At 40.9% G+C, this 12,592-nt stretch overlaps 1 pseudogene; it reads right to left on the bottom strand.

Annotated features, from left to right (window-relative positions):
- Nucleotides 1-228: 228 nt before the first annotated feature.
- On the bottom strand, nucleotides 229-1,376 carry LOC137465991 (pre-mRNA-splicing factor 38A pseudogene; annotated as a pseudogene).
- Nucleotides 1,377-12,592: the final 11,216 nt, after the last annotated feature.

Here is a 12,592-nt window from a genome sequence, read left to right on the forward strand (position 1 = left end):
AGAGTCAAGTGACAAGCAAGGTGCCAGGGAGGGGATATGGGGATTGACAAGGAAATTTCTAGGGATTTGGGAGGATTGGAGATGGGATTGACATTTAGGGAAGGGGAGACAACTTGGGATGTAAACCATAAATGAGGGAAAAACAGGGACAAACCAAGTAACACAATACAACACCCCCCTCCCTCCCCAAGCCTTGTGGTGGTGTCTCTTCCTAGTTCACTCCTCCCCTTACTTTTTGCGACTTTTCGTAGATCTTTCAGGTGATTTGGAATGATCTCTGTGACTATGGTGATTTCCTGGAGATTTAGATCTTGATCTGTGGCGCCTCTCCCGGGATCTGCTCCAGTGCCATCTCCGGCTCTTGCTGCAATGCTGCTTCCGGCATGGTGATGAGCTTCTTCTCTTCAGAGAGTGGCTGCACCTCCTTGGGGACCTGCTCCGGCTCTGCCCGTACTGCACCACCGGAGATATGTGGGGCTTGTCCAGGTCCCTGTAGCCCCTTCTGCGGTGGTCAGGAGATGGGATCCGTTCCAGCTTTTCATCTTCTTCGTCCTCTTCACTAAATTCTACATCATCCATGTCTTCTCCCAGAGCACTAACACGAGGCTCAAGTTGCTCAGCTCCTTCTAGAACATACTGTTTCTGCAATCAAGGCAGGATGATATCAAAAACATGTTCCTCATGGAGTAGCTCATCAATAAGTTCATCCATGTGCATCAGCTCAAATCCCCCATTTCTGTTCTAACTTTTAATTTTCTGATAGTCGTTGTACAGCGGTTCCAGGTACTTGTAGCAGTCAATGGCAGTGCCTGTCAGTCACATGTACAGTGCTCCATGCATTCGGACATGAAGTTTTCATTTTTTATGAACTCCACTGTGATGTCCTTCTTGGGCTGGATCTGCAGCATCTTCAGCATCAGGTACAAGTACTGCGTGGGTTTAATGTTCCCTTTATAGACACCCCCCCATGTACTTCAGCTCCATGGCCTTGTCCATGACCAGCTGGGTCGTGAGGCTGAAACACTCCTCCTTCCAGTACTTGGACTCGCAGACACGCATGCAGATGATCTTCTCCACCAGTACTGCGGGTTGGTGCTGTGGATGCTGTGCGCATCCTTCACCATGCGGTTGGCCACGGCGGCCGCTGCAAAGCCCTGCTCCCTTGAGGGCTGCGCCGCCTTCCACCTCGGCGGTGGAGCCGCTGCCAGCCGCGGGCATCCGCACGCAGCAAAAGCACGAGCCACGGTTTCCCCGGTGCCACCCGCGGTCCCGCCGTGCTGCCGAGACTGCTGCCTGCCGATGCTCGGAGCCGCTCTCGCAGCCTGGGAGTCGCTCCGCCGGCGCTGCCCCGCTCGAAGCGCACGAAGCCGCACCATGTGGACCCACAAAAACCACCTGCATGCATGAACCCCTCCACCCGGGGCTAGCACTCTTCCCCCACGCTGAATGAAGCCCCACCACTCGGGAGTCACTGTGGGGGTCCCACTACCACCCACGGGGTATACTCACCTCTGCTGGGGACCTTGTTGTCTGGAACACTCCAAGGAAGTCCCTTGTCAGGGACCGACCTGTTTGGGCTGGAAGGTCTGCCACTCCAATCCTCGCGACTCTGTGCTGTCCGAAGAAGTCCGGGGTAGCCGACTTTCCCAAAAGCTTGTGAAATCCACACCTGGATGGATTTCCAGTGCTATCCACGGCGTCTCAGACCTCGCGGGTGACAAAAACCACGTGGGCACCAGCTGTAGGATTGACTGAGGCCACTGTTCAGGTCCAACCCGGCTAGCTATGGACCTTAGCCCTCACAATCTTATATGAACAAAGGCAAAAACCGAAAGGCACTCCTTCCCTTTGAGACTAGGGACCCAGTTTATTGATAGGATCCAGGAAAGGAGAGAGACTCCTGAGTTGAAATGGCATCCAGGAAGCGAAAGTGACCGAGGCCTCTTCCAGCGTGCTCTTAACCTCAGGGCAGGGGAGCAGAGCTGAGGGACATGGGACAGACCATGTGATATGCTGACATACTGTTCAGTGCAAAATACCAAACACCCAGTGCAAAGCAGCAACAGATACATAAACTCTTTAGTGCAATGCAACATAGTGGGGGTTCTGCCACAATAATAAAAGCTAATTTAGGACTCAAGTTGAAACACATTCTCTGTATTGAGTCAGGATCTAGATGTAGGTATTTTTAATAGGTGTCTTATAATTCACATTTGAATTTTACATTTCTAATTTCATTATCTCGCACTTAAACAGTCATAAGTATAATGTTTGCACCTCAGAGTACTGCTAAATCATCCTCAGTGTGCTCTAAAATCTTACTTCATTTCAAAGTCCCATTTTTGAAATGTTACACTATTATCTAGGACACAATATAAATATTCCCTGTATGAAGATGGCAGTCTTTCAAAAAAGAACTGTTTCTCTCTGAGATTGATAGTTATTCATTCTTATGCCAAAGCTTTGAATCTTGAGGCTAACACTGGGTTTACTATTAGCCTAAATTTCCAAAGATCTCCGCTGTTTTTGCTTCTATAGGTGTGGAGGAGGAAGAGAAAGAAAAGAGGGGAATGTGTTATTATAATCAGGAATTGCAAGTAAATTTTAAATGCTAATCTTGATCTGTTATCTGGATTTATTGATGCTTTTTCTTTCTTGCTGCAAGGGACAGCAATGTATTTTCTTTTGCACACCTTCTACTATATGTTATTTTCATTCTGTGTGATGGTGGAAGTGGCCATACTCTGTATATAAGCTAATAACTTTCAGGCTACAAGATTCATTCTGCCTGAGAATCTGAATCTATGCCATTGCCTGACTAGGTAGTAAGTCCCAAGTCACAAAACACATGTTTATACCTGCTAGAGGCTGGCAGCACAATTGTCAAAAAGACATAATGTTACTAGCAAATTTATAAAACTACATATCTGTGTATTAATGCATAGCATGATTTCTTAGCTTAAATAAAAATTGGCTAGGAATCAGGAAAATTATGAACAGCTAAAATGGGTTAATTATATTTCACATTCATTATGTATAAATGAAAAGCCCAGCATTATTCAAAAGCTTCACTCAATTAAATCTTCATGAACTTAAAATTCTTATTGGTCCCTAATTAAATTAGGGGAATTACTGGCAAACTGAATTAAAGTTGATCTGTATTTAGGGACCTCTTGAACAAGGTCCCTCATCAATATAGTATCTTGCATATCGCTGCCTTAAATCTACCCCTGTGATGCTTCCATCTCAGTTGATCTAATTCATGGTTTTAATTTTGTTTTCTTCTCATGAATTCTGTATCTGTGGGTCCCAAAGAAGGAATGATTGTTAGTTGCTAAAGTAAATCTTTAATTTATGTGGCACTGTTAGGGTCTTAATGTAGGACTCTCTGGGCTTCTTGGTTGTTGAGTGAAAATGTAGTGTTTTCTAAACTAGGCAAACCCTTAGAAGGCATAAATAAATAAGCCAAGAGAAAAACTCTCTATTCAAAGGTGATTCAATAGGAATTTGGCAGCTATATCTAACAGTGGAATGCCAGGTTTTTCTAAAGTAATTGTCGCCTAAGTTCTGAATACACATTCACTGATAAAAGTATATACTCCCATAACAAGACATAAACACTTATTTTTGCCTTTAGGCCAATCTGTAGAATAAAAATTTAGAGTTCTGCTAAATAAGGTAATTCATACTCCTCCCTGGATTTAATAGCAGCCCTTGAGTATTTCCTATATGGATTTATTCTTTCTTTTATAAGAGAGAAATTAACATGGAGTTATATTCCACAATCAGAAAATATATAACTTAATACTAAATAGCTATAACTTAAATTATAAGGGAATTGAGTTTAAATGTTGATGAGATCCCTAAGCAGTCATAATCGTCACCATTGGGTGTCTGTTAGAAAGAGGAGACAAAGACTCCAGAAATATCCTTTCATTCCAACACCCAAGTTGTTCTTTTTATGTACCTGCTGCTGTAATATCAGAGGTGCAAGCCTGGATTTGAAAAGCTGACACATGGCTCCCTTCCAACATTTCCTGCCCATATAAATTAATGCTTACCATAAGACATACTTGGATAGTACAAAGCGATGGTCCTGTGAGAGATGCTTGAGGAACAACTAAGTAGTTCTGGCTCTTATACATCAAATCTAAGGGTATATACTAATTAATTACAAAACAATCCATTATTGCTTCTTGCCAGACCTAGTGTTTTCTATGTCCACAGTGACAGCATCATATTTGTTTCGGAGGGAATATCTGTCTCACAGGACCTGATATCTAGAGGAAAATTAATCACTCTGCTAGTTAATTAAAATAATGACACTTAATACTGTATAGTTTATTTCATTTGTAAAGTTAATGGATATTATTGCTCTCATTTTATCCCCTACCATTTTAAAACCACAAGAGACATACTATCATTGATTTAGTTATTTAATATTTCTTTTCGTTGACTAGGAAGATATTAGGGTTTACCAATGTAAAAGTATGGGATTTACAGAGTTTAACTGGATATTACTCCATCTCTTGAGTGCCTGGATCTTAAACATCAGCTACTTCATGTCAAACAGAAACTGAATAAAGAGCTGATGCCAAAACCTGTTCTTCACCAAGTTTCTCTTGGTAAATGAGATGATTGTGCTAAGAAGAGGACTGTCTGTAAGTAGAAAGTAGGTGTCAGAATCAGGTACCTAATAATTACAGCTCTCCTGTTTATAATTTGCTTGGTGTTGTCAGCTGAGGGAAGTAAAAAAAATCCTTTCATAAGAGGAGGTGCAGAAACTGTTGCTGAAACAATGAAGCAGAGAAGACTGGGTAGATTGGTGAGATGAAAAATGGGGAGTTATACTGCAGTCAGCAGTCAGGTACTCAGCAATAAAAAGGCCCTAGATTTTAATTTCACTAAAATTAGAAAATAATTTCAATGATAAATTTAGAAAACATTTATACTGGACTTCTTGCACATGTAAGACTGAGCTGTATTCCTACAATCAGTAGTATAACGTTTGAGTAAAGCAGATTCAAGAATACTTTTGGACATAAAGACCTTTTAAATGTACATAATATTTGCTTAATTCTTAATAGTGATAAACATTTCTGAAAGGAAAACAGTAAACATTTGTTTAATTCGCCTGTCAGTTGTTGTGGAGACCTCAGTCTATGATAGATGTCTCTCTACAGGAAACAAGAAAAAGCTGTACTGCAGGATATTTTAGGTCTCATGGCTATGAATTTATTTTGTTAATATTCTAGGGATTACTATTATTTTGATGCTGAATATTTTTCCTCTTTCCTTGGGATATGGTTGTTTCAATTTTTTTTTACATTTGGTAACACATTACACCTTTTTCACCCATGAAAGGTTATATTCACAGTAAAAATATTATCAGTGTCAGTAATTTGCAGGAAGTATGACTTTGTGCTCTTCCTATGAGCAGAGACATCCAGTTATTGAACAGAACTGATACTCTAAGGATCAGTCATATGTGTGAATGAAAACACTTAAAGGAAATTGTAGAGTTGAAATCCATCCATGTTCAGAAGGCAAATGTGTAATTTTTTCCTCCATTTCAAGTTCAACTTCTGTCATTTTAAGCCTTCCCTATGATATAATGCTTTATTCTCAGGAAAGAAGGGAAGATTGTGAGACACTTTAAGAGTACTATTTTTTTTCCATAGCATTCTTCTAGACTTGAATTAGTATCACAATATGCTAATAAAAAAAGCCCAACCAAATCCAAAAAAAAGCTACTTCTACCTACAGATGAGTGTGAGAGAAGATATTTGGCCAGTTTTAACTTCTGAATTTGTGTTCCAGATTGAAAAGCAAGATGTGTTCTATTTGCCATCTGTATAGCAGTTGTCTTCTGTTAAGCAGGCAGTTTTTCCTTATCTCTCCCACAATCAATCCTCCCTCCAGGGAGACATCTGCTGATAATGGCCGACTGAATGTCACTGCATGACTGATAAGAACCATAACATCAGATTGTGAGATGCTCTGCCCCGAAGAAAGAGCCAAGCATTCCTACCTGCATATAATCTCGAGATTCTGGAACACCAGCACAGCTTTTTCTCCACTAGATTTACCAGGACAGCTGCCCCTTCCACTAGATCTTCAGAAGAAGAGTACACCCTTCCTACAGAATCACTGCCCCAACAAAACCACAACTGCCACTCCAAGAGGACTGCAGCCACAATTCCCAATTAGACTGCCACCAACACCCTGTCCAACAGAGTGTCAGATTGTATTCTTTGTCAGTGTTGGTTTTGGTTTACTGCATTGTTTATTTTATTTTTTAAATTTTCTTCCCCAATAAAGAACTGTTATTCCTGGTCTTCCCCAATAAAGAACTGTTATTCCCGCCTGACAGTCCCCCATAATTTCAAATTTATGACAATTCAGAGAGGGGGGGGGTTTTACATTTTTTTCATTTAAGTGGAGGCTCCTGCCTTCCTTAACAAACACCTGTCTTTCCAAACCAAGACAATCAGCAAAAAGTTAAAACCTTTGTCTTTCTCCCCAAGTCCACAAAGTGTTTGGGCCCTTGTCAGAAATGTGTGTTGCTGTAAAATCTTGATTTGCATATCTGGCTCTGTTGGCATGACTTCTTTCTGCAAGCTGTGTAGCTTATCTGCTGTATTAGTTCTGAAAACAAATGTCAGGAGCTGGGATATTGAACATGGAATGAACTTGTCCACTTGGAAAATATTGCTAGTCTCTGTCAGTGCTTCCTGTCATACCCTATTCTGCAACAGCCTGTATGTTTTTTGGATGCTGAGACTGAGATTTGGAACACAAAACAGTCAAGTTTGTATTAAAATGAGAAGGATTCGGACCTTTTGGCTTTAAATGTGCTTTCTAAAAAATCAAATATATACATAAATATATATATATATAAACAAATTATTACAGTGATACTAAATAATCATTGTAGAAATGGTAGAGGAATAGGCTTGAACATGATTCCAAAATTTCAATACACAATTATTCAAATGGCTGCTGACAGCCTTGGGACTTACTTGCTGTCTTGGGTTGGAAAGATAGGTGTCTGCTAAGGAAGGCAGGAGCCTCTCCTAAAATGGAAAAATGTAGACCCCTTCCTTCTAATTGTTATAAATTTGAAATTAAGGGGGGTTCTCAGGCAAAATTATGGGAGCAGGAATAACAGTTCTTTATTAGGGAAGAACATAAAAAAAAGATAAAATAAACAATGCAGTGAACTAAAACAACACTGACAGAGTCAGATTACAACCTGACACCCTGTTAGTCAGGGGGTTGGCCGCAGTCTAATTGGGAATTGTGGCTGCAGTCCTATTGGAGTGGCAGGTGTGGTTTTGTTGGAGCACTGATCTTGTAAAAAAGGGGTGTAGTCTTCCTGCAGTGGAAGAGGCAGCTGTTCTTCTGGGAAATCCAGTGCAGAAAAAGCTGTGCTGGTGTTCTAGCAACTCAAGATTATATCCAGGTAGAAATCCCCATCTCACAAGGGGACAGTTCTTATGAGTCATGCAGTGACATTCAATAGCCCATTATCAGCAGATGTCTCCCCTGAGAGAGGACTGGTTATGGAAGAGATAAGGAAAGCTCCTCACTTAACAGAAGACAGCTGCCATACAGATGGCAAATAAATACATCTTGCTTCTCAATCTGGGACACTTGCCCTTGTTGAGCAAAGGTGGCAGTGGCCCTCCAGATGTCATCACCACATGATCAAAAGATGGAATGAAATTGATCCCTGGATGCCTTTGTTATCAGTCTTGTCTGATCTTTCTGGGTAACTTGGTCAGGCCACTGCACTGGTGAATTGACAAGCCAAACATGGCTCTTTTGCTGGTTATGTGGTGGGAGACCAGCTTAAAAATTATTCAAATTACTAAATTACATCTGTCTCTTGAGCAAGAGGTTGGCAGATACAGACCACCTAATTAGAACTGTAAAATGCTTTTAACAAATTTGGAAATTTTTGAATATGGAAAACAACCCTGGGCATGCTTTGATGTGACCAGAAGGTATGTGTTAAGTCAGTGGCCATGATTTTGCAAACAAATTTTATATGGAAAAATTAATGAGAAAGGGTTATTTTTTAGGTGTCGGTGACAATGCTCTGTGCTATGTGTTGGTATGTGGTAAATGACGGGTAATGGATGACAATATTTCCACTATGAAGAACTCCAGAAGGAATTGGTTCATCTATTAGTACTTGTCTTGTAGTTAAGACTTGTCAAAACTGCTGTAGAAAAGGCACTGATTTCTGCAGTATTGTTGCTTGTTACTGGGATTACTGCCTCACTGAGCAGGGCCATCACTCTCCTCAGGCTTCCTTTTGCTGGCAGTGTACATGCAGAAACTCTTCTTCCTGCCATTCTTCTCTTTTGCTTGTTTGAACTCCAGCTATGCATTGCTGATTCTTCTCCCATCTACACAGCCAGTGTCTGTATTTCTCTCAAGCAACTGTCCTGCTTTTGGATTCTGTGTCCTTTTGTTTTGTGCCTGAACTCAGCCAGGAACGCTCCTTTTTATCTGTGCTGGCCTTGCTGGGTTTCTGCAAAGTGGGATGAACTGTTTTTGTGCTCTGATAAGACTTACTTTGAACTTTAGCCAGCTGGGTCCCTTTGCCCTGGCAGGCAGTTTCCCATGGGATCCTTCCAAGCAGGTCCCTGCAGAGGCTGAAATCTTCGCTTTGCATTCCAGGACTGCAATACTGTTGATTCTACTCATTCCTTTCGGTATCTTGAGCATCTGGATTTCCTCTGACCCATTGTATTGACCAGCAGATACCAGAGGCTCATGAGACACAGCTCCTGTGACAGTGAGACTTTTCCCAGCTGCCTCAGGAAGGTTTTATCTGCCCCTCCTTCTTGATGATCAGTCTGGTATTTACCTGGAATACCGAATGGCTGCTTTGCTCAACAACAGGGTTGAGAAATGGACCACCTCGGCCCCATCTTTCACCCTTGCCAACAGGGTGTCCTGCTTTTTAGTACAGTGCACATGGGCCTTGTCTACTTATTTGATTCTGGGGTAAGGAATATGGATGGGAGTGAATTTAAAATTTCATTGTACATTTCTGTGGGGCAGGCTTGATATTGGTACTCAGTGTGGTGGTGTTTTTCTGTCTTTTGTTCTCTGCCTTGAGATTGCTTCTTCTGTGCACTGTATGGCAGGAGTTAGTGTACCTGTATGTCTCAGAGTATTCTTAGATAAGTGCTTGGGGGCGAGGGAGAGAAGCAGCAGGTAATCTTGGAGTCTTTCATCACAGAAGCCCTAGAGGATCCTTTTAACATAAAACTACTTGTACTTAACATAAAGCATACAGTAAATGAAATGTTCCTTCAGGTAAAAGTGTGACCGTTTGGGAAACTTACCTCATTCTATTACTTAGCCAGTTGCTCTACTGAAGAGGAAGGAATTGAAAGGGGAGTTGGTGTGATTAGCACATTAGCTTGAAATCTTGAACAGTAAAATCCTCATTTTCTCAGTCTTCTTTTTCTTGTCTTACTTGAAAAGTCTATATGAGATTGTCTTTATAACATTTTAAATAGTAGTAATCTTCCTTGGTTCTGAATATTTGCTTCAGCTGCAGAATGTACAAATAAGCTCTGCCTTAATGTGCTTGAATAGACTTCTTTAGCTTAATGTTCCCTTCAGGGATTCAGATTCACAACTTTCAATCTTTTCTTCTTCCTACTTCTGTCTCTGAAAACATCAGCATCTCTTTAAGTATCTCCACTTCCTTGTCAGGAAGTTTGTCCTGAGATATTTCTTCTGGTCTGTGAATTCCCTTTAAGCTGACTTTTTTATTTCTTTGCCTCTTCTAGTTTTTTTTTTTGTTTGTTTTTTTTTTTTTTTTTGTGGGGGATGGGGAGAGGTGGGGTTTTCTTTTACTATATTTTATTCTTGGTTCCACATCAGCTCCCTTGCTACAGCATTGACCCTATTGTGATGCTGCTGTTTTGGGGAAAAAAAAAAAAAAAAAACACAAAAACAAACAACAAACAACAAAACCATAATGAACTTTGTTCACTGGTCCTAACAATTGTCTTTTCTCTTCTGTCAGCTGGGAAATTGAGCCTGTATGAAGGAAGAAACGTTTTAGAGACTGAGGTTCTGCTTTGCAGATATCTCTTTCCAGTCTGCAATTTAAACCATGATAGTGGTATCACTGACATGCTGATGTTGATGTTGGGCATATGTACAGTGCTTGTAGGCTCAGGAGCCTTCAAGTTTTCTGGAAACTACTTGTCAGACCTTTTCTAATTACTCAATCACAAAAAACAGTGTCCCAGATTGAGAAGCAAGATGTATTTATTTGCCATCTGTATGGCAGCTGTCTTCTGTTAAGTGAGGAGCTTTCCTTATCTCTTCCATAACCAGTCCTCTCTCAGGGGAGACATCTGCTGATAATGGGCTATTGAATGTCACTGCATGACTCATAAGAACTGTCCCCTTGTGAGATGGGGATTTCTACCTGGATATAATCTTGAGTTGCTAGAACACCAGCACAGCTTTTTCTGCACTGGATTTCCCAGAAGAACAGCTGCCTCTTCCACTGCAGGAAGACTACACCCCTTTTTTACAAGATCAGTGCTCCAACAAAACCACACCTGCCACTCCAATAGGACTGCAGCCACAATTCCCAATTAGACTGCGGCCAACTCCCTGACTAACAGGGTGTCAGGTTGTAATCTGACTCTGTCAGTGTTGTTTGAGTTCACTGCATTGTTTATTTTATCTTTTTTTATGTTCTTCCCTAATAAAGAACTGTTATTCCTGCTCCCATAATTTTGCCTGAGAACCCCCCTTAATTTCAAATTTATAACAATTAGAAGGAAGGGGTCTACATTTTTCCATTTTAGGAGAGGCTCCTGCCTTCCTTAGCAGACACCTATCTTTCCAACCCAAGACAACAGGTACAGAAGAAAGAGCATAAACTGAAGGGTTTTCCTAGGAAATTGTTAGGTTCAGTCGAGTTGTGCTGGTGTCATTTAAGACGTCCTTGAGGTTTTAAAGACATTTTCTTTGGGTTGGGAAAGACTTCTCTGTCTGTACATTGGTCCATCGTACAACTGGAAAGAAAGCTTATTATTCTAGTGTTCCATGAGCATTAGTCTATGTGCTCATTTGTTTCAGTAATAGAGTATAAAACTACCTTCTTCATATGACTGATCTAAATGATAAAATAATAATTGGTAATAATTAGTTTTTTTGGAACACTTGCTTTTCTTTATTTTTCCAGATCACCTTTGTCTATCACTCCTTAGATTCTTTGTTCCACTCCCTCTGTCTTATACCAGCATCAGAAAATATTGCCAGCAGTTTGGGACTCTTTTTCTTTTTTTCTAGTTTCAGGAGCATTTCAGCACAGTTCTTTTCCATCACTAAACATGATAAAATGCTGTAGTAATACCAAAATTACTGGTTTGTGTTTGCATTGTCTTATTTACACTTTTGTCATGCATATTAGGCTACTGTTTTGGTTTGAAAAGACAGGTGTCTGCTAAAGAAGGCCGGAGCATCTCTTGAAATGGAAAATTAAACCCCCTCCATCTGAATTATAATTTTGAAATTCAGGGAACTCACAGGCAAAGAGATGGGAGAAGGAATAACAGTTCTTTATTAGGAAAAAAAAAAAGCAGTAGTACAAAACAATACTGACAGCGTCAGAATATGAACTGACACCCTGTGGGTCAGGGTGGTGGCAGCAGTCCCATTAAATGGTGGCTGCAGCCCTCCTGCAGTGCCAGCTGTGGTTCTTTTAAAGCAGTGATCCTGTAGAAGGGTGGACTTTTCCTCTGAAGGTCCAGTGGTGGTGTAGATGGCTTGGTCTTCCTCTAGGAATGCAGTGGAGAATAAAGCTTCTTTTCTGGGAATCCAGTGGGAAAAGTCTGCTGTGGTGTTCCTAATGTCAGATTCTCTCTGGGTAGGAATGCATGGCTCCTCCCCCTGGGTGGAGCATCTCCCAGTGGGATGATGTAATTTTATCAGTCGTGTAGGGATACTCAATGGCCCCATTAACAGAAGATATCTCCTGGAGGGAGGATTGGTTGTGGACGAGATAAGAAAACTGCCCCACCTGGTTTTAACAGCTGGCCCAATTAATAAGAGATAACTGCCCCACCTCTAACAGACGGCAATAGAATGCACACCTCCAGCCACATCTTGCAACTGCAACCTAAGACAGAGCCTCTTCCTGGAAATTAAGTCGGCAAGTGTTATCTAAAACAGTTGTTGAGTAAGTATTTTGGAAGATTTTTTTAAGTATCAAATACCAAACTGACTTATTTTAGGGAATGTTGAGGAGCAGAAAACTGGTGGTGTTCTTTACTTAAGAGCTGGTTGTTTGCTTTTACTCCAAAACCACTTGCTTGCTGACTTTTTCTATCCAGTGTTAAAAGGAATTGAGTTCATTATGATCAGCTCAAAGCGATTCTGACTGTCACAAGTAGCATATTAGAAGGAGTTGGGTATCATAATACTGGTTTAACATTATAATAACAGTACTGAGTTTTTTTTTCAGTGGTGGTAGTAAAGAATCATATGCTTCTGACTTGGCTGATCAATTTTTCTGTGATAAGAAGTCCTGTTTGCCATT

The sequence above is a fragment of the Anomalospiza imberbis genome, chromosome 2 (genome assembly GCF_031753505.1).
Source record: "Anomalospiza imberbis isolate Cuckoo-Finch-1a 21T00152 chromosome 2, ASM3175350v1, whole genome shotgun sequence".
Classification (NCBI taxonomy): domain Eukaryota; kingdom Metazoa; phylum Chordata; class Aves; order Passeriformes; family Viduidae; genus Anomalospiza; species Anomalospiza imberbis.